Below are 23460 nucleotides of genomic sequence, written 5' to 3'. Positions count from 1 at the left end.
CACATCACAGAGGGCCGTGCTCAGGGCAGACAGCTGGATCGGGACCTCCTCTTGCTACTTCATTGCTTTCCTTGTCTGTGGTTGCCTTGGCAGCCAAAGTAGCAAGGAATGTCATCCTTTGCCCAGAGCCTGTGATTTCAGCTACTCACATAAGCCATTGCCTGAAGGGATGTAGGATTTCCAGGACATACATCTTTTTGGGGGAGTGAGTCTTTTCTTTTGTGGTGATTGAACAGTGAAGAGGAGAATCTCGGGACCTTGACTTTGAAAAAGCTTCATGGGAGTTCCCACTGTGGCTCAGCGGGTTAAGAATCTGACTAGTATCCATGAGGATGTGGGTTTGATCTCTGCCCTCACTCAGTGGGTTAAGGATCTGGCGTTTGCTGTGAGCTATGATGTGGGTTGCTGATGTGGCTCCCATCTTTCGTTGCTGTGAATGTGTTGTAGGCCGCCAGCTGCAGCTCCGATTCAACCCCCAGTTTGGGAACTTTCATATGCCACAGGTGCGGCTCTAAAAAGACCAAAAAAAAAAAAAAAAAAAAAAGTTCATGACCACCTATTGGTCTTCCTTCCACCCATGGCAGATACCTGCAGCCTTGACTGCAACTCCAGGCTGAGGGATGAGGCTGGAAGGGGGTCTTGGGGCCCATCCTCTACTCTCCTGATGCAGTGATATAGATGGGTGCAGGGCCTCGGTGACCCCTCCTGTGTCCTAGCTGCTCTCGGATACATATTCTTTAGAGGCCAGTCCCTTATCAGGTGTATAATGTGTATAAATCTATTCCCATCCTGTGGGTTATGTTGTCACTTTTTTGATGGTGTCCTTTGTAGCTCAACATTCCCTTGCCACCCCTGCCAAGTTTCCCACACGGTGAGCCTTTGTGTGGGATTCCACAGATGAAAGAGAAGAGGAGGGTAGTGACCCCTTTCCTGTGCGTGTTCTTCCCTTCATCCTCTCAAGGTAACTAACCTGGAGAAGAATTCAGATTCAAGACTCATGCACTGGTGGCGTGTGGTCTGCGAGTGCAAGCATGGGGCGGCCTGTGGGTCTGACAGTGCCAAAGATGACATACTGGTGGGTCAGGTTACAGTTGCTGTGGGAACTGTGACCTTTGAGTTTCCTGGCTTATGCATGGAATTTCAGTTGCATAATTCTACAACTTGGATTTTTTTCCTCTTCTCACCCTCCCTCTTAGCATTTAATTTTTTATCTGAGTGAATGAGATCTGAGCTCTGTGCCTCTCTGTCTCCTCCTGGGCAGAGTCCTACTCACATTCCTTACCCGGATGCTCTCCCAGACTGTGCCAGGTGGGAGACCAGCCCCAGACCCTGGCCTGTGGGGATCTTCCTCTCATCTCCGGCAAGGCCCTGAGGTTGGGCAGGCTGGTCTGGAGAGACTCCTCCGATGGATTGCTGTGTGTCCAGGGTAAGCCCAGCTGTCCCCATGTGCCCGTTTCTCCCAAGTGGGCCTTGCTCATTTCCACTTGTCCATTTGTATTTACCTGGTCCTGTGTGCCCTGAGTGTCCCCCCAGCTGGCTTAGCTACTTCTACCCAGACTTTACTTTCCAATGGGAGTCCCACCTTCTCTGGGAAACTGTTGTCACTACTGTAGCCTAAAATTATCCCACTTCCAGTGAATAACATTTGACCTAAACATTTCATTCGGAATTTAATTAGATACTGTATCAGGGTATTTTTCTTGTCTCAAGAATATTTGTCATTCGAGGTAGAAGTAGCGGTCTTTTTTTTTTTTTTTTCCATATAACATTCTTGAGGGTCATGATTTTAAGTCATCATTTTGCTTGGGTTTTGTGTTCATTTTTGTTTTTGTTTTTTGCTTTTTAGGGCCATATCTGTGGTGTATGGAAGTTCCCAGGCTAGGGATCGAATCAGAGCTACAGCATCCAGCCTACACCACAGCCACAGTAACATAAGATCCTAGCTGCGTCTGCGACCTACATACGCCACAGCTTACGGCAACACTGGATTTTTTAACCTACTAAGAGAGGCCAGGGAGTGAACTCTCATCCTCATGGATACTAGTTGGATTTGTTTTCCGCTGAGCCATGACAGGAACTCCTCATTGTTTTCCTTGTTAAATGGTCACTGGCTTATGTTTGAATTAATAAGCATGTGTTCTTTTTTTTCCCCCTTTTTGGCCGCCCTTCGACATATGGCGCTCCCAGGCCAGGGATCAGATCCGAGCTGCAGTCTCAACTTAAGCCTCAGCTGTGGCAATGCCGGATCCTTTAACCTACTGTGCCAGACTGGGGATCTAACCGACATCCCAGTGTTCCCAAAATGTCACCGATCCTCTTGTACAACAGCAGAAATTCTAAGCATGTATTCTCTTAGTGTCTGTCATGAGGAAGGCATTGGGCCAAGAGTTGTGAGGGACACAGGAAGAAACAAAACCCTTAAATTCCTACCTTAAGGTGGTGAGCCTGGCTCTCCATGCCTGCTGTCTTGCCCCGTGTCCTCTTCTTTCTCTCCCAGTGGACTCTAAACCCAGAGTTCCTGGAAGACCCATCGATTCTCCCCACAGCCTGTGCGTGTGTATGTCCTCTGGCCCTGAGAAAGCTCCCACCTTCACAGCTCATCCTCCGAGGAGGACAGCACTTCACCACTCAGCCCTTCCTGACCACCCGGGAGCGGAGGTTCCTTTCTGCTATTTCCTCTTACCTTCTGCTGTCCTCTCCCCCCACAGCATGCAAATATAAACTTGTTTGCATATTGGCTTTTTTATCCTGATGGTTATGCCCACCTCTGGGGTGTGCCAGACATTTGTTCACTTCTGTGCTCAGGCCCAACATGATGCCTGGTACTTGGGGGACTCACAGTAAATGCTAAGTGACTCGGTAGTCTTAGAGAGATGGAGGTGTAGAATGTATCGTATGTAGAAATATAAAGTGACTAGTAATTTATCCACAGATTATATTGCTCCAGTTGGCTTGCAGTAGCCAGGCCTTATGGATCCATGTGATGCCCCTCTCTTGACATAAAAATGGAAACTGCTTTGATTGAGGCAAAATGCTCGAGCTTTCCTTTCCTCCTTCCTCCCATGTCCTTCCCTCCTTTTTTCTTGTTATGGCTCATTTTAGGAATGATTTAAGGCAACTTGAACTCTTGTTCTGTGTTATGGGTGAGGCAGGACTATTATTTTCTTCTGTGTAACCCTGGACACTTAATTTGGGTGCCTTTGGGATACTCAGTTTTTCCTAAACTTTCAGTCATTTTGGAGAAGTAGCCTGTGCTACTGACCAGAACAGGGAGGAGAAGGTGGGCTTTGAGCCTCTGCTCTCTACTGAGTCCCATGAGCAAATTGGTGTGGGTATGTGTGCTTTCCCTACTCTTTTAAAGTGGGCTGGAGACTGTGACTTGCTGTGAAAATGTTTAAATAAAGATCCTGAAGGACCTGGTGAAGTAATGTCTCCAAAACACCTCGAACTCATCAGGAAAGAAAGAGGTGCTGTGTAAACTTGTATAATTATTAATCAGACTTTCCTTTGGTCCTCTTCTCTGCACTGGGTCTGCCTTCCACTGCTGCTTGGCAGCCAGGAGGCTGCGTAGGAGAGTCTTGGGGCCTTTGGTGTCCCTGCCCCACCTCCAGCCTTGGGCATCTCTGGCTGCCTTCCAGGAGAAGGGGTCAGGTTCTCCTGCTTCTTGTTGGACAGAGTTGCGCCAAGTTCTTTGTCCTCAAGGAGCAGTTAACCGGCAGAGCCCACCCTGAGGGTCTCCATTCTCTACCCGAGGCCACACTGGTCCAAGCTCCCTTTGAGAGACAGATAAAGAAGCCTTTGCCATCAGAACTGTGACCATTCATTACAGTGGCATGTTGTCTTATTTTTAAAATTTTTATTTATTTATTTTTTGGGGGCTGCACTTGCAGCATATGGAAGTTCCCAGGCTAGGAGTCAAATCAGGGCTGTAACTGAGGCCTGTATCACAGCCATGGCAGTGCCAGATCTGAGCTGCATCTGTGACCTATGCTTCAGCTTGTGGCAACACCAGATCCTTAACCTACTGAGCGAGTCCAGGGATTGAACCCCCATCCTCAGGGACACCATGTCAGGTTTTTAACCCACCAAGCCACAATGGGAACTCCACCTTACTTGTTTTTAAGCTTTAGTTTTCATTTCTGAAAAAGCTTCTAATTTCTACACTAAAATACATACTTTTGTTAAGAATCCAAATTTTAAAAAAAGTTCAAAGGCAGAAGCATAATTTGATAATTTTCCACCACTGCCTTCTCCTATGTCCCTTCCTCTCTCCCAAGGAGTCTTATTGCCTGATACCTGTAATATTCCTGACACATATAGTTGTTTTCATAGTCCTTAAATTGGACATGGTGGGAAGAGGTACCAAGTCCAACTGTCCAAGCCATATAATTTGTCAGGATTCACAAAAATGTAGAATAAATGTTTTTAGTTATTGTATCTTCCTTGTTCCTATTTATCTTGTCCTCTATTTCAGCATCCACTCCACCTTGAGGCAGTGCTTCCTAAACTGTGTTCCATGGACTGTTTTTTTTTTGTGTGTGTGTGTGTGTGTGTGTGTGTGTGTCTTTTAGGGCTACACTCGCAGCCTAAGTTCCAGTCTAGGGGTCTGATTAGAGCTTCAGCTGCCAGCCTATACCACAGCTCATGGCAACGCTGGATCCTTTACCCACTGAGTGAGGCCAGGGATCGAACCCAAGTCTTCATGGATGCTAGTTGGGTTCGTTAACCACTGAGCCACGATGGGAATTTTTTTTCAAGGACTGTTGTTAAAAGTGTTCCAGAGAAATGACAGATGTGTTCTTAAAAAGATGATTGAATTTTACTCTTTTTTTTTTTTTTTTTTGTAGTGGGGAAGATTTTGTGTATAAAGCTTTTCAAAACTAGTCATTTTTGCAACAGTTCATTTATTCATGAGACCTTTGATTTTTGATTAATAAAATAATTTAAAAATTTATCCAAAATAGTAAGTTCGTAGTTTGAATCCTTAGGTGTTTTCTTATTTGTCATTCCATGCTAATTTAAGTGTACTTTGTACCTCTTTTCTTTTTAGGGCTGCACCCATGGCCTGTCTAAGTTCCCAGGCTGGGGTCAAATCGGATCTGCAGCTGCCAGCTTACACCACAGCCACAGCAACGCCAGATCTGAGCCACATCTGCGATCTACACGCCACAGCTCATGGCAACACTGAATCCCTTAACTCACTGAGCGAGGCCAGGGATGGAACCCGCACCCTCATGGGTATTAGTCAGATTCTTAATCTGCTGAGCCACAACAGTGACTCCCTCTGAATGCCGATTGTCAGTAAGTTTCCATGTCAGTGATCCCTATGCTCTGGGCAATATGAGAGAGAAAGAGAGAGTGTGTGTGTGTGTGTGTGTGTGTATACTGCCCACTGGCCAGTCTTGCGAGCGCGCTAAGTAGATTCATAAAACGTCATAGCTTGAATTAACAACATCTTGAATATATATGTTCTACTTTTTTTTTTTTTTTTTTTTTTTTTTTGGTCTTTTTTTTCTAGTGCCACACATGCGGCACATGGAGGCTCCCAGGCTAGGGGTCTAATCAGAGCTGTAGCTGCCAGCCTACGTCACAGCCACAGCAACTCGGGATCCAAGCCACGTCTGCAACCTACACCACAGCTCATAGCAACGCTGGATCCTCAACCCACTGAGCGAGGCCAGGGATCGAACCGCAACCTCACGGTTCCTAGTCAGATTCATTAACCACTGAGCCACAATGGGAACTCCCTGTTCTACTTTTTTTGTAGGGCATGTAGATGCTGTCATGATGAACAAAATACAAATTCCCTGGAAAATGTTGAATTCATTGTAGTTTTTTTTTTTATTGTTAAGTATTTTTTGTAATCAACAGATTGTACGGAATACCTTATATTACATAATGATTAAGAAAGTAGTTGATGGTGAAAAGGAGACATCACTCTGAAAAAAACTAGGAACCCTTGGCCATACCATTCACTTGGCAGTTATGTACCTTTTTGTATTTTTAGTTATTTTATGTGTTGTCTTAACTGCTCACCTAGATTGTAAGCCCCATGAACGTGATCTTTATGCCCCTTGAAGGGCTTATACATAGTTAGTGCCCAGTAAGTATTTACAGATTTGATTTAGTCCTTAGATCCTATTTTCCCTGTTCCACTGTCTTATTTTACTTTCTTGAGCTTCCCCTTGCTTTTCTTCTTTTGTGTCGTTTTAACAAATAGTCCCTAACCTCCAGTGATTTTCCATCATTAAGTTGGAGCTACTTGTGCTCTAGTTGCACATTCAGCAAACATTGGGTCAGATATATTCTCGTTGAATTAATTATTTATTGAGCATTTTTGGTAGGGATTGTGGAAAACACTTTAGAAATGGATTCTCTCATTCACTTCTTAGAAATACCCTGTAAAGTAGGTACTGTTGTCACCTCCATTTTACAGGTACACTAACTAGAAACTGGACAGTTGGGTATGTGGCCATCAGGATCCAACCTCAGCCTGACTTCCAAGCCTGTGCTCAAAAGCCTTCTGCATCTGTGCCTCCTGAGGATCTGGCAGGGTTCTTCCCCTAAGGAATTTTCCGTTGGGGAAGCAGAAACAATGGCACACAGTACTGCTTGGCTGTGAATAAGAAGTTGTTTGGAGCTGCAGAGGAGTTCGGAGGCAGAGGGACATAGGCAGGACCAGAGGAGAGGGGGCTTTGTGAAGGTGACAGTCTTCCGCTAGGGTCTGAAATAAGTCTGGGAGAAGAGGAACAGCAGGTTCAGGGGCGGGGAGGTGGCGTGACCCATGGTCCAAGTGAGAAGGATGTGTGCTGTGGGGTTGGGGTTAGGGTGGCCAAAGTGGAGGGCTGGGTTTCTTGGGGAAGGGGAGATGAGACTGGGCAACTCAAGTCAGAGAGACGTGAAATCACACAGGAGATGGGACAGGGAATAATAAACACCTCTGTAGGTTTTTGAACAGGGTAGGACAGGATACATTTCTCTTTGAGAGCCATGACGTGGGCAGCAGATGACAGACTCCTCATGCCGTCATGGTTTTTCCTTCTTCCCTCCCTGTGTACCCTTGGGACCTAGTGTCAACTCTTTTGGTCCTGGGAACAGCCATCTGTATAGAGGTCCTGTGTTGGTTGATGAAACCACCCAGGGGTGTGGAGAGGTGAAGAGTGCAGAACTTGGATCTGACCCCTGGACCTGTAGTTCACTAGCTATACAAATTATCTGACCTTTCTTCATTCCTTTTTTCCCCTTGTCTGTAATTTGCAGATAATAGTAATGACTCATAGGGTTTTTAAGGATTAAGATGCTAGCAGATTTAAGTACAAAGGCTTTTTAAGTCTAGTGGTTCCAGACTTCCGGGGGATTAAGTGCCAGCTGTATCACTTACTGTGTGACTTCGGGTAAGTTACTTAACCTCTCTGTGTCTCCTTTTTCTTATTTATAAAATCAGTCTGATGATTGTACCTACCTCACAAGGAGAATTAAATGAGGATAGATAGATAGGTAGCTGGCTCTTAAACATGCATGGCATGTGATAATGTGGTTAATAAATTATATCTGCTATTATTAGCAGTCTCATTATCACCATCATTGCAGTGCTTGGTTTAGAGTAGGTACTTTATTTGATGTAGGAGAGCAAAGAATAAAATCTCCCAAGTATATGGGTAAGAAATTCCATCTGATCACTGTGAAAATGATGTGACTTCAAAGCTTCTCTTTTTTTTTTTTGTGGGGCAGGGGGGAAGGTGAGCCACTGCAGCATGCGGAAGTTCTTGGGCCGGGAATCGGACCTGTGCCACAGCAATGACAATGCTGGATCCAATGTGCCACGCCACCAGGGAACTCTGAGACTTTCTCTTAAGCATCTTGTGCCAATTTCAGGATCTTTTGGAGATCCCAGGATTACTGAAATCCTTAAAAAAGTCCGTCATTGGGAGTTCCTGTTGTGGCTCAGTGGTAACAAACCCGCCTAGTATCCATGAGGACAAAGGTTCAATCCCTGACCCCACTCAGTGGGTTAAGGATCTGGCATTGCTGTGACCTGTGGTGTAGGTTGCAAATGCAGCTCAGATCCGGAGTTGCTGCGGCTGTGGTGTAGGCCAACCTCTATCCTGGGAACCTCCATATGCTGCCGGTGCAGCCCTAAAAAGAAAATTAAATTAAATTTTAAAAACATCATTTAGGAGTTCCCTTTGTGGTGCAGCAGAAATGAATCTGACTAGTATCCATGAGGATGCAGGTCTGATCCCTGGCCTCGCTCATTGGGTTAAGAGATCCAGTGTTGCTGTGAGCTGTGGTGTAGGTCGCAGAGGAGGCTTGGATCTGAGCTTTGCAGTGGCTGCAGTGTAGGCTGGAGGCTGTAGCTCCGATGAGACCCCTAGCCTGGGAACCTCCATATGCTGTAGGTGCAGCCCTAAAAAAGCAAAAAAAAAAAAAAAAAAAAAAAAAAGGCAGTCATTGTTTTCCAATATTGAACTCTTGCAATCACAGCTTCTCTTAGGCAAAGAAATAGTCCCCTGCTTTTTTAAATAGGGGGAGGGAAGGAAAGGAGAGGGAGAACGCCTGGACTTCCTCTGGCCACACAGTTTCCTCTCTGTCAGAGGACTTCCTATTGCAGGGCAGGAGACACCTGCATGCACGGGCCAAGGTCAGCAGCTCTGCTGGATTTGCCCTGCGACTGGGTGGTGCTGTGAGCTCTGCGTCTGCTTTGTGTCCCTGCAGCTGAGGCATTTCTGTTTAGGAATGTTTCCCTTCCCCTCGACTTAGACCAAGGCCAGCCTTGCTTGGCTTTAGCAGGTAGATATATTCAGCAGCCTTTGGGCTGATTTGAAAAGTCCCCAAGCCCTGTTCTTGAACCAGCAGTCTGAGTCTTGAATTTATCTGAGAGGAGCATTCTTCTCCCCCACCTTTTTTTTTTTTTTTTTTTTAAACAAAACTCAAATTGTTGGACCTTGTCCTTTGTAGATGAAGTGAGAGTTGCTTTCTGAGGACTGGTTCATACCAGAAACCAGCTGCTTTTAAGTTGCTCTGGATTGTTAAAGGGATAGTTTATTTGTGGATCAAATTCCTTGCCCACAGAACCTGGTTGTCTGTAGGGTTCTGGGGTGGGCTCTGACAGTGTTGAGGACAGGCTGGCAGAGCCATGTGATTTTGGTTTTAAGACTTTAATCTCAGGTAGGGTCAAAGTCTTGTGGTGCTAATCCCTTAGACCCCCTCACACGCTATCAAGGTTGGTAATAAGTATGGATGTTTGATTGTGCAAAGATGGCAAACAAAACCACACGATCAAACAAGACTCATTTGGGGGCAGAGACATCTTATGTGGAGCCGCATCCTTGGTGAGCAGTTAATCTTGTGAATCGCCAAAAGACTAGGCCTGTGCATATTTGGCCTCCACTATCCGAGATGAAAGTGCTCCCAGAAGGATATGACGAGAGGACAGCCTGTCAGAGGGGAGGCCTGGGTGCTGAAGAGCAGAGTGGCAGAGTGATAGTAACAAACTGGCCTTCCTCCAGCCCCACCCTCCTTGGATCTTGTGCTGGAGCGAGGAGAAGAGGCTGGTATGGGGGTACAACTAGCTCCTTCGTTCTCACTGGGACACAGAATGCTGCCATCTCCTCAGGCTCTGGCAGAGGGGAGGTGCTGCCTGGCTGGGGCAGAGTAAAAAATGGGGGTGAAGGCGCATTGCCTGTTAACAGCTGTCTTGCTGTACTGCTTAGGAGATAGGAATGTTGAGATCTTTCATCCACATTTATGTAAGACATAGGCGAGCCAAGTAATTCTCTGAAGGAATAAAGATGGCTGTCATTTCATCTTATGCATGTGTGTCACTGATAGTCTTCCTTTAAACATTCTTTGAAGTTGTAGATGAGTTAAGCCATCGAAAGGGTATAAAGGATTTGTTAGCCTTCCTGCTCTTGAAGAGGATGTAGGTAATTAATAAAGTCAGCATTTGGTTTGTATACTCTGTACAACTAATCTGCTTTGTTATTTCTTTCTTCACAGTGTCTTTGGAAATTGCTTATCTCCAGCATCTAAAACTACAAATGTCATAGTTGGCGCTCAGTACTGTTAAAGGACTTTCCCTTTTTAAATTCTGGTTCCCATTGTCATCTGTTATAATGTGTTCCCCTTCATTTCATGTCCATGTGCTTGCCCAGGCCTCCTGGATATTGCCTGGCTGCAGCTCCATTCTCCTGGATACTGCCTGCCTGGCTGTGGTGGGGTGTCAGTCGGCTCTTCTACCTGGTTTAGAAAGCCCACAGGGCCGTCGTCACCCTCCTCCCAGGGCCCTGGGTATGCAGTGCTGAGCCCTGCCTCTAGCCTGGCCTGTGCCTCCTCCACACCTGAAGGGCCCTCTCTGCTCACCCAGATCCTAACCATCCTTACTCCCATAGTCTGGGTGTGCAGTATAGGAAGTATTTGCTATCCTGCCTATTAGTTTTTTCCTTAATTGAATTGTAAGCTTCTTGAAGGTAGATTGTGGTGTTTTCTGCAGCCTCTTCCAGTGGTCATCGTATGTTGGCCACTTTGTGAGTGGTCAGCAAACACTTTTTGATATACTTGCCACAGTCTTACAGTCATTGGCCTAGTAAATAATCAGTAAGAAGCACTCTCCTACCTTTGCCCCATATTGTTATTTATTTATTTTTTTGGCTATGGCATGTGGAAGTTCCCGAGCCCGGGATCGAACCTGCGTCATAGCAGTGACCCAAGCCACTGCAGTGATGTTGCTGGATCCTTAACCCATTGTGCCACAAGAACACTTCTATTTTGAATTCCTTTTTCTGTAGTTCTTATTGTCTGTCTCAGGCTGTATTCAGAACATAGGCTGTGTGGATTTGACTAGGAAAAGAAACCCCAAACAGCCTGTTTTTAAAGATGACTCTCACAGAAATGCCAGGTACCCTTTTACCCTTTGAAAGGTGCGGTGGAAGAGAGGAGTTGGTGATGTGGTGGCAGGGTGGCAGCGGCAGGTGTTTTGTGGGGATGGGAGGCCTTCCCTTGAACAGATGTTCTTGGATGGCTGAGGGCAGGTGCAGCCTGAGGTGCAGACCCTCCAGCCTCTCTTGTTTTTCTTATCTCCTATTTTCCCACCTCTGCTCCTGAGTCTAAGCCTCCTCCTGCCATGTTGGCACTCTGCCTCAAGTGGCACAGAGTGTAGAGAATGTGCTCAGAATGTGGACTTTCTTTATCAGGGGATCTGGTGAGCTGTTCTGGACCAGTTCACTGTTGATAAGGGAGGAGATTCTGTGGGTGTGAGACCATGTGCCCATCCACTTAGCAAAGGGCCGTGGAGCCCAGAGTGTAGGAAGCAAAGTGGGGGTGGGGTGAGAGGCTGGATCTGGAGCTTGGGAGAGGACTTCTGCCAGGGGACCCTCTTCTCCAGGGGCGGCACTCTTGTACAGTGAGAATGGCCAAGGGGAACCAGCAGGAAGGAGGTTTATGTGTTTGTTTTTTTGTTAGTTTGTCCTTCATTTATCTTTTTAGCTCCTTAGGCAAAAATTCTTTGGATTAACCTCTTATTCTCATACCTCATATTTTATCCATTAGCAAATTCTGCCAACTCCACTTTTGTATTTTGACCCAGAATTTGACCACAACCTTTGGTGATATTTTTTTAGTAAAGCCACAGTCATTTGTCCCTTGGATTTTTGCAATTACCTCCAAACTGGTTTCCCTACTTCCACCTTTGTTCCCTTAGATGTATTGTCAGCAGCCAGAGTGGTCCTTAGAGTGGCCTGCGATGTCCTGCACAGGCAGTCTGCTGTGTCCACCCCACCCACCCAGCAGCACCACCCCATCACCAGTCCTGGGTGCTGTTCCCTTGCAGGTAGCCCCAGACCATTCTGGGTGACCTCATCGTTACCCTCCCACCTCCATAGCATGCATCTCCCTCTAATATGTGGGGCTTTGCTTGCAGGCTGTCTCTGTCCCCCACTAGAGTGAAAGCTCCTTGAGGACATGAATGTTTTGTTCACTCTTCTGTCCCCAGTGCCAAGCACATGGGGAGTAAACAGTAACCTCCTAGTAACATTATGTACTAGGGACCAAGCTGAGGGACCCACAGTGTGCACACATGCACGTGTGTGTGTGTGTGTGCATGCGTGTGCACTCGTGGAGGAAGACATGAATTGCTGCCCCTCCAGTGGACTCACTGCCTAGTGAGGAATAAAAATGAAGAAACCATTTGGTATGGTGTGGGGGAACGTGGGAAAGAAGAGGTGATAAGCCTCCGTGGGAGTGAGGATGGAACTAACTGCACTGTGAGAAGGGGTGGGGGGAGAAAGGGAGGGGGAGGCCAGGGAGCTGGCCCAGACCTTCTTTACCCTGAACTTGAGGGCCACTTACCTAAAGCTGGTCTGCTGTTCTTTGCACACATTTTCTCTTCATCTTTCCCATGAGGCTTGAAGAGAATTATCAGCTGCCTTTTGCTAATCAGTCAGTCAACAGATAGTAAATGCTTTTTTGCATATGAAGTACCCTCTAGGCACTGGAATACTAGTGAATCTTGAAGGCAAAGAAGTTGTCATGAATTTTTTCATCCTCATGTCACATGTGTCCTTTCCTTATAAGGTCTGTCTTCCATTAGGTTAATTTGGTTTTTTTTTCTGTACTCTTTCCAGTTTTTTCCTCCTCCTAAAAAGGGATTATCTTTTTTTCTCTGTCCTAAAAGAATTCCATCCCTACTGGGCGGGGGCGGGGAGCCAGGCCGATCTATTTCCTTAACCTACCTAATAACTTTACTAGCAAAAATCACTCTGCCCTGTTCTTCCTTCTCCAGACTGAAGGCCGTTGTAAATCACTCCTGGTATAAAATGGAACCCAGGGCAGGGCCATCACCACCTAAGCCACACCTCTGGTGGTCTGTCCTGGCCCTGCTGGCTACTGTGTGGTGGTATGGTCCACTCCACTGATGGACAGTTAAACTTGACCTTGGCTTTGGGGCAGAGAAGTGCATCTGCTCCAAATTTTTTTTTTCCCCCCACCCATGGCATTTGAAAGTTCTGGGCCTGGGATTGAACCTGTACCACAACAGTGACTCAAGCCACTACAATGACAATGCTGGTCCTTAACCCACTGCGCCGCAAGAGAACTCCTTGCTCCAGCTCTAATAGAAGAGGATGAGGTTGGGCCAGCAGGGGAGACACCTTTGGAAGGAGGACACTTTCCTATCCGTCTTCCATAACTGCCCCCAGCCACTTGTCTCTGACTGTTTGGCATTTGCATCTTGAAAAACATAGCACCACGTGGACTGAGCACCTAACCCTAGTGAGGGTGGATGTTAGTTGGTGAGTCAGTGGACTGAAGGTTTAGAGATTTGCTGAGCTTTGCGTTGGCAGGGCTTTTCTGCAGGAGGTGGTAGTAGAAGGTAAGCTGGCCTAAAAGTGTTAGGATTTGATGGTTAATGGGGTTTGCATCATTTTAATCAGTGAGAAAAATCTATATGTTTATATTATCCAGGGTTCACTTAAGAAAACAAATTGTGCCACCTCACTGGATCAGTTTATCTGGAGAGTTCAGTTATGGGTAATGTGGAATATTTAGTTTCTTTGGGGTGAACCTTCCTTCCTCTTAACTCCCTGAGAAAAGCTCTGCTCTTTAGTAGCAGCAGGCCTTATCACCTAAGAAACTCCAGCACAACTGTTATGTGTAAGCAGGCACTGGTTGGTAAGCTGCCCTCATGGAGTCTGTCCTATGTCCATGCGAGACTGTGCACCATTCTGTCTCCTTCAGAGCTTCCCTTAGTAAATAAAGGATTAGTTTCAGCTGGAAATTGCAAAAATATGGCTTAAACATGAAAGAAGATTTTCTCCTTTATGTAAAGAAGGCTTGAGGTGAGATGGGAAGCCCAGCCAGTGTGCCAGTTCCATGGTCATCAGACTTTGGTTCCTTCTGTCTGAAAAGTTAGACGTTCTGGCCGTGTTAGCTGCAGCATGTGATCCACTCTGTGGATTGACAGGTGAGAGTTTGATGGACCTGACTCCACCGCCTCTCACATGAGTTCCATCCTTTAGGTTATCAGGGGTCAGATGTGGCTGCTGGAGTTCCAGCTATCATATTTCTGTTTCCAAGAACACAAAAGGGAGGAAGTGGAGAGAGAGACAAAAAATTGCTCTCCCACGTGAGACAACTTCTTTAAAGGAGTCTTTCTGGAATGCTCACACACTTCTGCTTATGTTTCATTAGCTGGCACTTAGAAAACATGGTCACAGCTGCTTTAAGGAAGGCTAGGAAATGATGGTTTTGTAACATTGCTGGCCCTAATAAAACTGGAGTTGTATTGCTAAAAAAGAAGGCCTTGCTGAGCTCTTTGCTGTAGCTGGTGTGTTTTTCATAAGTGCTTCCTGCTTTATGTGAAGCTACTGCTTCCTGCCTATCTCCCACAGACATCCAGGAGGCCTGAGCTTACGCATAATGTGATCCTTTCTCCAGATACTGACTGGCTGTCCTTGTAGTGCTCCTTCCAGCTGAATAATAATCAAGTTGCAGGGGTCTGTTGGCAGCCAGTGGGTGAGAGGGACATGCATTTCTGTAGGTGAGTCAGGAGCAGTGGCTTTGTGGGCCTGGGCACACCTGGGAGGTTGCTGTTCTCACATCTTAGGACCCTCCCATCTCCTCCCCTCCCTGAACCCCTTTTCCAAGTTGTGATCTTGATCTGTGACCCCTCTTGGCTTCACTCACCATTCCAGGACCTCAGTAGAATGAGAAGCTGGTGTGTGTCCCTCTCTGGCTACATCTCCTAGAAGGTCGTGAGTTTACAGAGGACACACTCAGGAGGCTGTCTTCCTGCTTATTTTCTCCCCCTTTGCACATACACATTCACAAATAGCACTTAAGGGTCCAAAATTTTGGCTTATGATTAAAAATCTGAAATTCCTAAATACTTTGGATCCAAGTCCTTAGGAAACCTGGATCCTATCTTCAGCTCTTTGAGTTAGAGACTCTCAGGTCTTTTTCAGTTTAAATCCTCAGCAACTCAGTGATGTCGCCTTGGGGCTTTTCAGGCAAAGAGATGTATTTCTACTTCCCACCCCTGGCTGAAGTTGTCCAGGAAATTGTCCCTCACACATTGATGCATAGCAACAGATTTGCACTGAACTGTCAAAAGAAATGTTGCTCTCAGCAGTGGCTTGAGAAAATCAGGTTGGCATTTGAGTATGCCAGTGTTATTATGGGATGGTGGTAGGTGTGAATAAATGTGTGAGTGAGTGCAGGAGGCTGTCTTGGCTCTTAGATTTTAGTCTGTTTTCAGCTGGGAGCCTTTTAGGTGTCATTCACTTTCCCTGATGCACACAGCTGATTCCAGTGCTAGTCTGCCTGCCAATCCCTGCCTGTACTGATGTTCACATCCTTCTCTGAACGGGACACAGGAAGGCTCCCTGTGGAGAGGGCCTGAGTGGGGCTGGGGCAGAGACACCCAGGGTTAGGATGGTCACTCCCAGTCCAGTGCTTTGATTCTCTGCCTCTTTTTTCTCCCTCAAACCAGGGGGACTTTGGGAATGGGACAGGAGGGAAGAGATGATTTTAGCTAATAGCCACCATTTACTGAGACCTTACCATGCACTAGGCATTCAAAGTGGCTAAATGCATTGTCATTTAATCCTTAACAAGAATGCTATGATGTGGTTCTTTTTCTTTTTTTTTTTTTGGCTATGTCTGTGGCATACAAAAATTCCTGGGCCAGGGATCTAACCTGTGCCATGGCAGGGATGCCAGCCACAGCGCTGGGTCCTCAAACTGCTGAGCCACCAGGGAACTCCAACCTGGGTTTTGAATTTCAGAGAGGTTGAGACTTAATTAAGTAGCAGAACTAGGATTTGAATCCAGTTGTATTTGACTCACAGCTTGTGCCCTTAACCATATCACATATCTGCTGCTTCCTCTTTGTTTCACTCATTCAGCAAGTGTCTGAGTGCCTCATTGTTACAGGTGCAGTTTTAGGTGCTGGAGATAATTGCAGTGAGCCAAACAGGTAAAAATCCTTTCCCTTGTAGCGCTTATGTTATAGCAAGGATGCGTTCCACCACCTTTCACAGTCAGTTTCCTAACACCATATTTTGTATAAATACCACACTTCTTCCCTGGAGTAGTCCTTGAATGACTCTTCTTTTTCCTCAAACACTAGAGCTAGGGGTTCTTGTTTGTTGGATATTTGAATATTGATCCCTATTGCTCCCCGTTCCCAACATTGTAGCTGGTGATCGAGACAGAGAAGATAAAGCACCCTGTGGGGAGCCTGGGGCCTCAGGAGGTCACCTGTACCTGAGAACTGGCCTTGCCTGTCATATCCCCTTTTTCCCAAGGACAGGTATTCATGGCTTACGTGGAGTTGCTTTGAGTCCCCCCATCCCCAGTTGTTTTTGAGGGTTTGTTTCATAGAAGTTCTTTTGTTCAGCTTATTTTAGCTGGTCAGTTTCTTATTTTTTTTCCACTGAAGTCTGGTCCCGGCCTTATGGATATAAGAGAAGGTTAGCCAAGTGTTTTTTTTCTGCCTTCAGATGAGGTTCAGGTCCTGGAGATAGGTGACTTCCTTTTGATTGATAGGAAAGAGGAAGCAAGATGTCAGAAGACTGCTTTCCACTAAGAACAGCGCATTTACGGGGCTCAGCGTGAGTATGGTCACCTTGTGTTCGTGAGATCTCTTGAATGAAGGTTATCAAATTAGATGTTGCTGTCAGTTTTCTGACATGAGGCTGGAAAGCAGAGTGCCCCCCCCATCTTTATTGAGTATTTTCTGTGTGTCTGGCACTGCGAGGCATTTCACATACATTCCATCCTCTCTGAGGCCAGAGAAGGAAGCTCTCCAGGGTCACGTGGATGGGGAAGGGACAAGCTAGAGTTGAACTGAGGTAGGTTTCCTTCTTCTCACCAGGCACCCTGTGGGGAGTGAATTCCTCAGCCCTCATAAGAGGCTCCTCTCCCCTCTACCCTTTACCCCGCCCCCCTTTCCTTGTTAGCAAAGCATAAAGCTCAGATTTTTGCAGCCTGTGATTGATTAGTTGTTGAGCCTTTTCCTTATGTTTGATTTTCTCCTCTTTCTATTTCCACACCTCCCTCCTTTCCCCCCAAATGTACCCAAGTTGGCTTCATTCTGCCTCAGATCTTGAGTTGTGGCAGACTTTAAAAGGCTGGGAGAGTGGAATGTGGTGGGAGATTTGAGGAGGCTGCCTTTGCATGTCCAGAGGTTTCTGGTCTGGACGCTGGGACTTCCTTGGTGGAAATAAAAACACACGATTAAGGAAATAAAAACACACGGTTGTCTGAAGGGTCTGGAGAGAGGTGAATGGGGTGCTGGGAGTGCTGGGGCCCTTAACTGTTTCAGAGCAGGTGTTTTTTTTTTTTTTTTTTTTTTTTGTCTTTTTGCTATTTCTTGGGCCGCTCCCGCGGCATATGGAGGTTCCCAGGCTAGGGGTCCAATCGGAGCTGTAGCCACCAGCCTACGCCAGAGCCACAGCAACGCAGGATCCGAGCCGCGTCTGCAACCTACACCACAGCTCACAGCAACGCTGGATCGTTAACCCACTGAGCAAGGGCAGGGACCGAACCCGCAACCTCATGGTTCCTAGTTGGATTCGTTAACCACTGCGCCACGATGGGAACTCCTCAGAGCAGGTTTTACCTCTTCTGGGTATTGCGGCCTGGCTGCCTACAGGAGGTCCCATCACTTAGCCCGTCCAAGCCTGTCCTTTTACAGAAAAGGAATCTGGGAGTTCCCGTTGTGGCTCAGTGGAAACTAATCTGACTGGTATCCATTGAGGATGCAGGTTCGATCCCTGGCCTCACTCAGTGGGTTAGGATCAGTATTGCTATGAGCCGGGGTATAGGCCAGCAGTTACAGCTCTGATTTGACCCATAGCCTGGGAACATCCATATGCCATGGGTGTGACCCTAAAAAAACAAAATGAAAGAAAGGAAGAAAGGGAAAGGAAAGAAAGAAAAGGAATCTGCATGCAAGGTGGTGTGGTCCAAGGAGCTGTCGGATCAGTGCTATAGTACTGCCTGCCCTCCCATCAGCTCCACCTTGTTCTGATGATTTGACTCCAGGGCACCTTTAGGAGGTGTTAACATCGAAACTCTGGAGGCAAAGGAAGAGACTGTGCTCTTATTTTCCCATGACAAAAATGTTTGACTTCATGGCATCCTTGAACCATGGCTTTCACTCCTCCAAAGTGTGTATTTGGTATTTGACCTTGAACAAGTGCTGGTTACTTCTTTGTGCTCTGAGTTTTTCCTTTTATGAAAGAGATAATAAACACCAGATATAGACGGCAGAGTACTGACATGAAAGGAAGTGTCCTAAAGGGCCTCTCTATTCCTCACACCCATCAGGGACTTGTTTTTATAGTACTTTACAGCTTATGAAGTGTTTCACATGCGTTGCTGAATTTGATTCCCATTAGTGAGGTAGGTAGAGCTCGGATTGTAATTTCCATTTTGTAAATGTAAAAATGGCTTGTGTGGCTTGTGAAACAAGCCTGATTCAGATCTGAGTTCCTAACTGTGAGCACAGCACCCCTGCCTCGACCCCTGCCTCTCCACTGATTGTGCACACTGTGGGGTCATCAGGGGACCTCTCCTTGGGCATTCATTTCTGTTTGCTGAGGAGCTTGCTGGGCATGGCAAGAGCCACTTGGTCTGAGACAGCGGAGGAAATGACCCAGCCGGGAAGTTGGGCCACGTCACCAGATGGCACAGTTGGAGACCACTATTTTGGCCCTTCTCCTGGGAGACCCATGTTAGGAGGCCAACACAGGGTGGAGCTGACAGTGGGATTTCCTTTCCTGTTCATTATGGGATGGCAAGTATTTAAAAATGTCTCACAAACATTCTTTGGCTAGTGGCTGGGTGTGTGCCCAAGTTCATGGCCTTAAACCTTGTAGAGCTGCAGTTATTCCCTACCTCAAACTTTTTCTCAGCCACTCAGGGCTCTTCAAGAGAATATGTCTCATAATTCCTGGCAACTAAGTGGTAGTATTGGGATTTGGGGATATTTTTATCTTTTTTTTACAGATAGCTGCCCCCTGAATGACCTGTATGTTCATGTTTCTCCTTTGCCGGAGGTTTTTTTTTGCTCCATCTAAAGTACTATTTTCTCTCTTCCCAGCACTTCACCCCAAACTTCTAGAATTCTGCTCAGACCTCTAAATCTAAAGGCTGTTTTTGACTATACCTTTTCCCGAGCTTTCCAGCCTAGGTAGGCCTTTGAAATCCTTTAGCTCCTTGCTGATCAGGAGCTTGTTAGTAGTGCAGCATCTCGGGCCCCTCCCAGACCTGCAGCATCTGAGTCTGCATCCAAACAGGGCTCCCAGGTGACCTGTGTGCACAGGGAGCAGCACGTGCTTGCAGGTCTCATGTTGTGTTTGTTTATCGCCCTGTGTTAGTAGTTAACTGCTTCATTATTTTTTCCCTCCCTTGTACAGATTTACCTTCTTTTTCCTTTTTGAAGGTTTTTTTTGTTTTGTTTGTTTTTGTTTTTGTTTTTTTGTTTTGCTTTTTAGGGCCTCACCTTCCCAGGCTAGGGATCAAATCGGAGCTACAGCTGTGCTGGCCTACACCACAGCAACACAGCATCCAAGCTGCATCTGTGACCTACACCACAGCTCACAGCAACGCTGGATCCCCGACCACTGAGCAAGGCCGGGGTTTGAACCCACATCCTCACAGATACTAGTCAGTTCCTTTCCACTGTGCCACGACAGGAACTCCTCTTTTTGATTTCTTGGCAATACCTAACGTAACCTTGGTATAGAGCAGACCCTAATCCATATCTGTGGGTTGACTGGCAGTCCCCATTTCTTTAAAAAATTTGTCAGCGTGTAGAGGATTGTATTTGAGGTATGACATGCATGCTCATAAAAACTTACTGCTGAAAGAGCAAGAGAATTAAGAGGGGACACAGTAGGTTTGAATCCATCAACTGAGGCAGTGTTTGGCAGGGGAGGGAGCGGGGTGGGTGTGTAGGCATTGGAACCTGGCAGCTCTCAAGTGGCAAGTTCTCCCAGCTCCCTCACTGCTGTGCATGGGTGGCCTTGATTATCCTCTCCAACCTTAACTTGATGGTCTGATCTCTAAAATGGGGGTGACCTCATACTTACAGTGTTGTTCTAAAGATGCCAAAGTGAGATAATGTAAATGAAGCGTGTGCCAATGTTTGGCACATAAATGCTCATAAGTGGAAGATGGTACAAAATGGATGCATTCATGGGCTCCACTATAGCTAGAACTTTTGACATTACTTTGGTTGGATTCTTATTCATTTTTGAGACATCCACTGTTTGAGGAAAGCGATGAAATAATGAAATAGAGATAGCTTTCTAAGGGTCATGTGCATCTGCCTCCCCTTGTTGTCTCGTGATCTCTAGGATGTGCCCTAGGCTCTGGAGGACAAGTCCCTATCTTCTGTATTCAGTGTCTCCAAGAACACCAGACTCAGGGAGGTGCCTGGTGTCAAATGCTGCTTGGCTGATTTGGGAGGACGTGGGAGGAGCAGGAGTGGGCAGAGCAAGACGCTGCCTTGGATCATTTTCCCCCTATCGCCTGTTCCATTCTAGGGTTTAAGCTGCTGCAACCAAGTGCACCGAACTGCTGAAAGGTAGAATCTGAACTAGGGAGCTGTGCTGGGAGCTCTCAGAAATGCAGGCAGAGAGTTGCTAGATCGTGGCACCACAGTGGGTGTGTCCTCCCCATCCTCTGGCACTTCCTCTGGGCAGAGAGGGGGAGTAGGGACTTGCCACAGTGCAGAGGGATTTCTTCTTCCGCGGCAGGCAGTGGTCAGGGAGGTGGATGGTGCAGGCATCTGGGGGGTTGTCCTCAGGGCCTGCTAAGATACTGTGTGTGCACTTCGCTGGAGCAGAGGCTTAGGAACCGGGGACGCTCTGGCAAGTCATGTTTCACTTTCTGCTGGGGAGCCCATGGTGTCTGGCGCCAGGCAGGGTGGATTCACAAGTGCATTTCAAGCTCTGTGAAAATGGAAATCATTATGTTTATCAGCTGAACTATCATTTCCTTTACTCTCAATTTAAAATAGAGGGTTAAGGGAGTTCTTGTTGTGGCTCAGCGGCTAACGAATCCGATTAAGAACCATGAGGTTGCGGTTTCGATCCCTGGCCTTGTTCAGTGGGTTAAGGATCCGGCGTTTGCCTTGAGCTGTGGTGTAGATCAAAGACGCGACTCGGATCCCTCACTGCTGTGGCTGTGGTGTAGGCCGGTGGCTACAGCTCCAGTTAGACCCCTAGCCTGGGAACCTCCATATGCCATGGGAGTGACCCTAGAAAAGACAAAATAAATAAATAAATAAAATAAAATAGAGGGTTAACCTTGCTTTTATGCATTGGATCTGTTTCACCTGCTGTGTTTGAACCTTGTCATAAATCATTTTAAAAACTGGTTAACTCTTAAGACCTCTTCCTATATTTATAATTTTACAACAACAAGTTAGTGGAAAACCGGAATTAGTGGAATTCACTTTTCAGGTTGGTGAGTCCATAATAGCTGCATGTATGGAATATTTTGAGGTCTAGTGAAAGGAGGGCATATCTTGGAATTCAGAGGGAACGGGTATCTGAGTGTTTGCCTCTTTGCTCTGGATCTCTGCTCTGTGAAGGGAGGGAGAAGGCTGGCTGGCTCACTGAAGTTGTGGTCATGCTGGTGAGCAGCCTTGGTCTCCGTGAGTTGAGTGGATCTCTTGGCTGGTTCAGCCCTGTGAGACGCCTGTGCCCGACAGGACAAAGAGGTCAGGTGCCCAGACCAGCCAGCCACGCGTCACGGAGCTGTGCTCGCATCCTGCGTGGATGACAACTTCTGTACAGAGTTTCTCTTCCCAAGTCATACTCCTCCTTCCTTTGTGATTTAAAAAATGTCTTCCCTCCCACTTCGCCTCCACGCTCCCCCAACCACCCTTCTGAAGAATGAAGTGTCTGTTCAGCCGCACCTTCCTGCTGGGTGTGAGGATCCTGTGCTCCGGCAGAGCTCTTTGCGGGTGCGGGCGGAGGGGCATTCCCTTGGGAAGAGGCAGGAAGGACCAGAGACTAAAAATAGGCAGCTTCTGAGAACCAGCTTACTGCTCCCTCTGGTCAGATGTGGTCCTCCTGTGATAACTGGCCTCCAAGTAGAGTGTTGTTTCTGGAATCAAGAAGAGAAAGCAAATCAACCCTTGTTGAAAGGAAGAGAATAAACATTACCACAAAATGGAGGCTTTTACTATACGTTCCCGATAAGAGGAATTCTCCCAAATTGCTGGGTGGCTTTAGAGTAATTCCAGGGATGTGTGTGTTTGTGAATGTATGTGTGCATGTGTCCGTATGTGTGGTGTGTCAGGTGCTGAGACATTCTGGGACCATGGGTAGGTGTTGTCACAGAGGCTCTTCCTGAGAGATCTCTGACACATGAAGAAGGATGTGTCCCGTTTACAAGTTAGCTCTCCTGACACTTGAGTGAAAGCAGCTCTCCTGGGTCATGTTTGTACAGTACACATACAGCCTGGACCATTGTTTCACACAGAGGCGTACCAGCTGCAGAGCCGAGGCTGAAAAAGCCAGCTGTGCCAGCTCTACTAAGATGACAGGCAAGCTGCCTCATTCTCCCTTTTTCCTGTTCTTTATAAAAGTAGGGGTTCCTCGAGATCCTGTTGTGGCACAGTGGAAACAAATCTGACTAGGAACCATGAGGTTGCAGGTTTGATCCCTGGCCTTGCTCAGGGGATTGAGAGTCCGGCGTTGCCATTTGCTGTGGTGTAGGTCGCAGACACGGCTCAGATCCTGCATTGCTGTGGCTGTGGCGTAGGCCGGCAGCTACAGCTCCGATTTCACCCCTAGCCTGGGAATCTCTATATGCTGCGGGTGCAACCCTAAAAAGCAAAAAAAAAAAAAAGTAGGGGTTCCCCCATCAAGCCACGGAACATGAAGTCTTCCCTGGCCTTCCAGACTGTAAAGCGGTTGTAAAAGGAGCTGTAGTGAGAGAGCCCGTGAAAGTCCTGACTGCACTCCCACGTGGCCAGAGGTGCCTCCAAGTAAGGCAGGGTACTGAGGTGCCACCTGCCGTGGGTCCTTCTTCCTCCTCCTGCTTAGTACCTTGTTTTTACCAGGGAGGATTTTCTGTCCTGACTTTCAGACCAGATTTTGAAAAACTAAATAAGATTATTACTTGTGTATCCCACTGGATTTGTTTCTGCCTTTTCCTGTGACCTGGGAAAGTAGCTGTGCTCTTTCAAAAACTGCCCCAGCCCTGATGCTGCCCTGATGTGGCTCATGGCTGTCCATGACACCCAGTGTCCCGAGTGTATGTGTTTGGCCTTTATGACTCAGTTCATTCCTTTATCTTGGTCTGCCAGCTAAGGGTAGCCTCCTCTTTCTCTCTCTCCATCTTCCTCCAATCTGGGCAGCAGGTGTAGTGGGCTGGGCCAGGAAGGTTTTCTTGGTTGAGTGGGGAGCACATAGTGGAAGGAGGGCATGTTGCTACTGTTGG

General features: G+C 46.9%; 1 protein-coding gene and 2 long non-coding RNA genes across 48 annotated transcripts in view; 1 reads left to right on the top strand and 2 right to left on the bottom strand.

Annotated features, from left to right (window-relative positions):
- MICAL3 (microtubule associated monooxygenase, calponin and LIM domain containing 3) overlaps window positions 1-23460 on the top strand; it is a 241772-nt gene that overhangs the window by 91787 nt on the left and 126525 nt on the right. For 2 of the 46 annotated variants that reach the window (XM_084957165.1, XM_084957133.1), the window contains exon 1: window positions 5051-5301. The exons of the other annotated variants lie outside the window; for them this stretch is intronic. The gene's annotated coding sequence lies outside the window, so the exon portion shown is untranslated. Of the gene's footprint in view, window positions 1-5050; window positions 5302-23460 lie in introns of those variants that run through there. 46 annotated transcript variants of the gene reach the window in all.
- Window positions 448-5729, bottom strand: LOC146403470 (uncharacterized). The gene is made up of 2 exons (XR_014804098.1): window positions 5587-5729; window positions 448-4578 (listed from the first exon to the last, which is right to left on the bottom strand). It is a non-coding gene; the product is annotated as an uncharacterized LOC146403470 (long non-coding RNA).
- Window positions 17386-21302, bottom strand: LOC146403469 (uncharacterized). The gene is made up of 2 exons (XR_014804103.1): window positions 19661-21302; window positions 17386-19337 (listed from the first exon to the last, which is right to left on the bottom strand). It is a non-coding gene; the product is annotated as an uncharacterized LOC146403469 (long non-coding RNA).

Source organism: Sus scrofa, chromosome 5 (genome assembly GCF_054392235.1).
Source record: "Sus scrofa isolate SSC_HxYL_T2T_F1_AM1 chromosome 5, Sscrofa_HxYL_maternal_Yorkshire_Landrace_v2.0, whole genome shotgun sequence".
NCBI classification, from domain to species: domain Eukaryota; kingdom Metazoa; phylum Chordata; class Mammalia; order Artiodactyla; family Suidae; genus Sus; species Sus scrofa.
Note: the sequence above shows the minus strand (reverse complement) of the source record. Positions and strands in the feature narration are given on the sequence as shown.